Here is a 6,161-nt window from a genome sequence, read left to right as displayed (position 1 = left end):
GGGTGCCCTCTTGTGTTTGGGACAGTGTATTACACATAGGCCCTAAGATCCTGCTAACAACTGTTTGATGCCAGCAGTACAGTACCAATGGGTCCTTTGAAAAAGGTGGTAAAACAACAAACACATCCCCAATAAACACGTTTCTTATTATTAGTACAGCATTTGAAACTGAAACATTTTCCAAAAATAGATTTTATCTTGTCTGGTGCTTCATAAAAATATCAGCAGAGCAACAGCAGAGTGAAGACTAAATGCAGTACTATAATTATGTTTCTTAACTATGAAATAAGAACAATCTATAGTTCAATTATGTAGAAAAATGTGACAAGTGCAAGTATTCACAAGAACTCTGAATACAAAAGGGGATAGTTTGATAGTTTGTTTTGATTTGCAAATGTTAGTGTGTGTTGTTGTCGTGATGGGGATGTGAGAATGTCCTCCCTCTCTGTTTAACTGGTCATGTCTAGACTGTCACCCATCTGTAAGCTTATCACACTGACAATGGGTATAACATAACAGACTGACCACTTTGTTGGGATCGTTGCGGTGGTTTTCCATACAGTTTTTGACCAGCTCCTGTTGGTCCAGATTGCGGGCTCCACAGAACGGGCATGAAAAGGTGGAGTGGTTTGGAATATTGCTGCAGGCAGGGAGAAAACACACGTTTAGTAGGAGCCATAAAGGAAACAACATGCGTATGCGCACACACACACTTTGCCAGACACACACTGATGGTGTGTTGTTGTGTGTGAGTATAGCTCCAAAGTCTGAGGCCCAGTTCTCAGACACTAGCAGGATGCCAATCATGTCCAGCAGCACACCTAGAAGGACAGCTGGTCTGTGTGGACATGAGGGTCAGAAAGCAATGTGCTGCAGTGACATTTACGCTAGCCGAGCCACACCCCTTAACAATGTGTTTATTAACTCACTGCTCCATCAGCACTACAGCAAGACAACAGGGCCTATTCACACACTACACTCCACAGCTAACCAGGAGCAGCCCATTAGAGTCCCATCAGACTTAGGGTTGACAGGTCTGTCAGGTAGGACAGTCTACTAGCTAATGGGAAATGTCTATTTGACAGACATGTCTATTTGAATAGCCGATAAAGGTGCACACTGTATTGTAGACTTAATAGAACAGCAATGTCCTCAGGAAAAACTCCACCAACTATACCAACCAAACATAATTTCAGCCTTGGGCTACAAAACGGATAGTTTAGTCAGAATAATGACTTTCTGTAGTAGACAACACCAGCAGGTGGTCCACTGTGTTATCTGGGCCTTCAACTAGATAAAATAATAATAATATGCCATTTTTAGCAGACGCTTTTATCCAAAGCGACTTACAGTCATGCATGCATACATTTTTTTGTGTATGGGTGGTCCCGGGGATCGAACCCACTACCTTGGCGTTACAAGCGCCGTGCTCTACCAGCTGAGCTACAGAGGACTACGAGACTCTGCCTTTGTTGTGCTGGCAACATCGCCCAATTAAATTGTGTTTTGGAATGTGGTAAAAACAACAACCTTGAAAACCGAGAGAAGACACAAGATAAGCTATTCTGTGTTCACCCGTGAGTTCCAGATGGTCACTATGGACGTCACAGAGCCTGATCACAGTACTCTTCCTCAGACTAGTAACTCAGTGCTTCTTGCACATGTTGGGAGTGGGACCTCCTCTGGCTGAGTTGTTCACAGACCCTCCAGACAGAAAGACCCACCCGATAGACATACCCTCTAGACAGAAGGACAGACAGACATACCCTCCAGACAGAGAGATAGACGTGACGTGATGTGACAGAAACACTGAAAGGGAGGGAATGAACCGATTCCTCTTTGAAGATCTAATTAATTGCCTTTAAATTAAATTCACATGACAAATATAACTTATTATTGCTTTCTTCATTCACAACTTGACTGAAGGTTAGGACAATAGAATCATATATTTTTTCCAAAACCTGGCCTAACCCCCATTACACATTATTCCTGTCCTCAGTATCATGGCCAAAGTACGAACCTGCGTACCCAGTTTCAAGTGAAAATGACTCCAGGTGACAGAATGCAGTGAAATCCCTCATAGTGCTTACAGTTCCATTGCTTTTCAGGACAGTGTACCATAATGTAATCTTTCATGAGGGCTATATACAACACGACCAACACTACATGCAGTAGAACCAAACACACTGTCCCCCATTATCAAGGCAATCTTACAACTCATGGTTGAAAATAACAAGCCTTGGTCGATTGAATATACATACACAAGAAGTATCAACAGCTATACATAAGACAGACAACAACAAAAAAACTGAAACTTCAAAAGCCAGATCATTATCATGGACATGTCTGTTGTATTTAATTAATATAATAAAATATATCATTTCTGTACAGCTCTATCAGTCCTTGGGGTTAGTGTTAAAAACACACAGCGTCTGGTCTTGAAGGCCAAAGAGAAAACAGCAGTCCAGATACTATACTCTCAGAGGACCGAAAGGTCATGGCAGGACTTGGACTTCTGTCTGAAGGCCATCTTCTTGTTCTTCCGGGCCACCATACGGCCCAGGAAACGCTTGGCCTTCTTGCCGATGCTCTCGCGTCGTTTGCATTTGCCCATACGGCGAGCGTTCTCCTCCTTGCTGTCTTTCCACAGTCGGATCTGCCGGACGATGCCCTCGAACAGGTCCCTGACATTGTGGTGTAGATTGGCAGGTGCTGCCCTCTGCCAAAAAAAGGAAGGGAGGCGCAGGTGAGAATCTATAGTGTTCCATGGGGACAGTGACTTCACCCTCATCATTATGCCTTTGCATAACACCTTTATACTAGCTTTAACTATAGCAGTCATTCTAAAATAAGTAGCACTAGGTAAAGATCACTGTCACTTACCATCCACAGAGACTTCTCTGGACCGCACCAGATCGCTCTTATTTCCAACAAGGATGATGGGAATGTTCTCAGTCTGGCGAGCTCTGCGTAGCTGGATGCGTAGCTCTGACGCCTTCTCAAAGCTGGACTTGTCTGTCACTGAGTAGACGATAATGTAGGCGTCACCTATCCTCATGCACTGTTCCTTCAGCCACTGACTGTTATCCTGAAGGCGAAGAGAAATATAATTAGATTAGTTACATTGCTTATCTAATCAAAAGCTACAGGTGCTCAAATTAGTTATTATAGTGATATACAGTGGGGGAAACAAGTATTTAGTCAGGCACCAATTGTGGATGTTCTCCCACTTAAAAAGATGAGAGAGGCCTGTAATTTTCATCATAGGTACACGTCAACTATGACAGACAAATGAGGAAAAAAAATCCAGAAAATCACATTGTAGGATTCTTTATGAATTTATTTGCAAATTATGGTGGAAAATAAGTATTTGGTCAATAAAAAAAGTTTCTCAATACTTTGTTATACTGTATACCCTTTGTTGGCAATGACACAGGTCAAACGTTTTCTGTAAATCTTCACAAGGTTTTCACACACTGTTGCTGGTATTTTGGCCCATTCCTCCATGCAGATCTCCTCTAGAGCAGTGATGTTTTGGGGCTGTCGCTGGGCAACACGGACTTTCAACTCCCTCCAAAGATTTTCTATGGGGTTGAGATCTGGAGACTGGCTAGGCCACTCCAGAACCTTGAAATGCTTCTTACGAAGCCACTCCTTCGTTGCCCGGGCGGTGTGTTTGGGATCATTGTCATGCTGAAAGACCCAGCCACGTTTCATCTTCAATGCCCTTGCTGATGGAAGGAGGTTTTCACTCAAAATCTCACGATACATGGCCCCATTCATTCTTTCCTTTACACGGATCAGTCGTCCTGGTCCCTTTGCAGAAAAACAGCCCCAAAGCATGATGTTTCCACCCCCATGCTTCACAGTAGGTATGGTGTTCTTTGGATGCAACTCAGCATTCTTTGTCCTCCAAACACGACGAGTTGAGTTTTTACCAAAAAGTTCTATTTTGGTTTCATCTGACCATATGACATTCTCCCAATCCTCTTCTGGATCATGCAAATAAACTCTAGCAAACTTCAGACGGGCCTGGACATGTACTGGCTTAAGCAGGGGGACACGTCTGGCACTGCAGGATTTGTTAACATTTTGACCCCACAGGGTGAGATCTTGCGTGGAGCCCCAGATCGAGGGAGATTATCAGTGGTCTTGTATGTCTTACATTTCCTAATAATTGCTCCCACAGTTGATTTCTTCAAACCAAGCTGCTTACCTATTGCAGATTCAGTCTTCCCAGCCTGGTGCAGGTCTACAATTTTGTTTCTGGTGTCCTTTGACAGCTCTTTGGTCTTGGCCATAGTGGAGTTTGGAGTGTGACTGTTTGAGGTTGTGGACAGGTGTCTTTTATACTGATAACAAGTTCAAACAGGTGCCATTAATACAGGTAACGTGTGGAGGACAGAGGAGCCTCTTAAAGAAGAAGTTACAGGTCTGTGAGAGCCAGAAATCTTGCTTGTTTGTAGGTGACCAAATACTTATTTTCCACCATAATTTGCAAATAAATTCATAAAAAATCCTACAATGTGATTGTCTGGATTTTTTTTTCTCTATTTGTCTGTCATAGTTGACGTGTACCTATGATGAAAATTACAGGCCTCTCTCATCTTTTTAAGTGGGAGAATTTGCACAATTGGTGGCTGACTAAATACTTTTCCCCCCCACTGTATGATATTATACATCAGCATTAGAGCACTACGCAGTACATCAAATTATATGCTATGACTAAGACCAATTTTACTGAGAGTCAAACCGAAATTGCATAATTTGCATTATATGCCTCACCTGTTCCCAAATGTCGTACAAGATGGACGCCTCCTCCGCGTCTACTTCGATCGATCCGTCATATGTGTTTCCTGAAACAAAAGCAAGCAGACAGATAAATACTCCTGGCCACAATGTTATAAACCCACTAACTGGGTCAAGTGTGAGGTCTCACTCACTATTGCCCATTTCTATTTCCCATTTCATGATGCCTTTAGTACAGTTATTAACTCTCAATTAACCTATATATGTGATGGGTATTACAGTGCATTACTGTCTCCTTCCCTCAGTCATTGATTTTCATAACTCCCATCCACTATCTCTGTGGCTGTATATGTCAACAGCAGTACTTTGATATGTGTGGCGCATTACTGACTGGATGGAAATAAGCAATAATCAATGTTCTTCAGCCTGTGTGCCAAGATTATATGGAAACCAATCCTATATTTACTTAGTTTGGAGCCTATGTGCATTAGCTTTAATGGGGTGCTGAGAACAGCTACAGTCAAACAGTTCTTTTCTTTGTTTAAAAAAAGTATTGCTTTGTGGTGTATTCTTAATGCAATACAAACTTCAACACCATCATCATCAGTAATGGTCATCAGACACTCACCTGTCTCGTCGCAGTCGTGACCATCCTCGACTCCACCGAAAATAAGTGCCAGGCTAGACTTTCCGACACCCTGCTCACCGAGGAGAACCACCTTGTACACCTGTCCCCCGGAGTCGCTGCCGGAGGAGATAACGGAATCGGACGAGTCCGATACACAGCTGTCTCAGTGACCTTCACCGGGGGTGTAGGACGAGCAGCGCATGACTTTGGACAGCTCTCCAGTTTGCGCCTTGCGCATCTCGCGGTCGTCCACTGGCATACTTCTTCTGTGCAGGTTCTGCAAGTGCATTGGAAACGGCATGCTCCCACTCCTTTTGTCCATGTTCCGCAATTTCTCACCTTAATTCAAAGTCATTACTTTTTTGTCTGTTAAATAGATGTGCTCTTTAGTAAGATTCTGCTGTTAACATGAAAAGCAGCCAACTGACAAATAATGCATTTCTCATCACTATGCCTAGTCTAGGTGTTGATTTTTTAAAAATCCTTTATTAGGCCGCAACTTATATGAACTTTTGTGTAATATTTATTTGAACAAATTAATTTAAGACAATAATGTGCTTGTATCCTATAGTATTAACTAAGGTTTGATGGAGCATTGAGCAATGTTAAAATTGAAGTTGGACTAAAATGTTTTGAAACTGCCATAGAATAATTAATGATTATCACGACTGCAAAATCATTCAATTCCATAAGCAAACTTACATTTGATGTGCGTCTGAGGTATTCCAAAATCCTGAACCAGGCAATCCAATCCTTTCGTTAGCGTGGTCACTCAATGAAGGGA

The 6,161-nt window shown here is 42.5% G+C and overlaps 1 pseudogene across 1 annotated transcript; it reads right to left on the bottom strand.

Annotated features, from left to right (window-relative positions):
• Positions 1-2,400: 2,400 nt before the first annotated feature.
• Positions 2,401-5,732, bottom strand: LOC311127155 (GTP-binding protein RAD-like; annotated as a pseudogene). The gene is made up of 4 exons: positions 5,378-5,732; positions 4,786-4,856; positions 2,884-3,088; positions 2,401-2,754 (listed from the first exon to the last, which is right to left on the bottom strand). The product of its transcript is annotated as a GTP-binding protein RAD-like (transcript).
• Between the last annotated feature and the right edge of the window lie 429 nt (positions 5,733-6,161).

This window comes from Coregonus lavaretus (assembly GCF_964263955.1).
Source record: "Coregonus lavaretus genome assembly, chromosome: 4".
NCBI lineage: Eukaryota > Metazoa > Chordata > Actinopteri > Salmoniformes > Salmonidae > Coregonus > Coregonus lavaretus.
The sequence above is the reverse complement of the archived record's forward strand: the minus strand, read 5'-3'. Positions and strand labels throughout refer to the sequence as shown.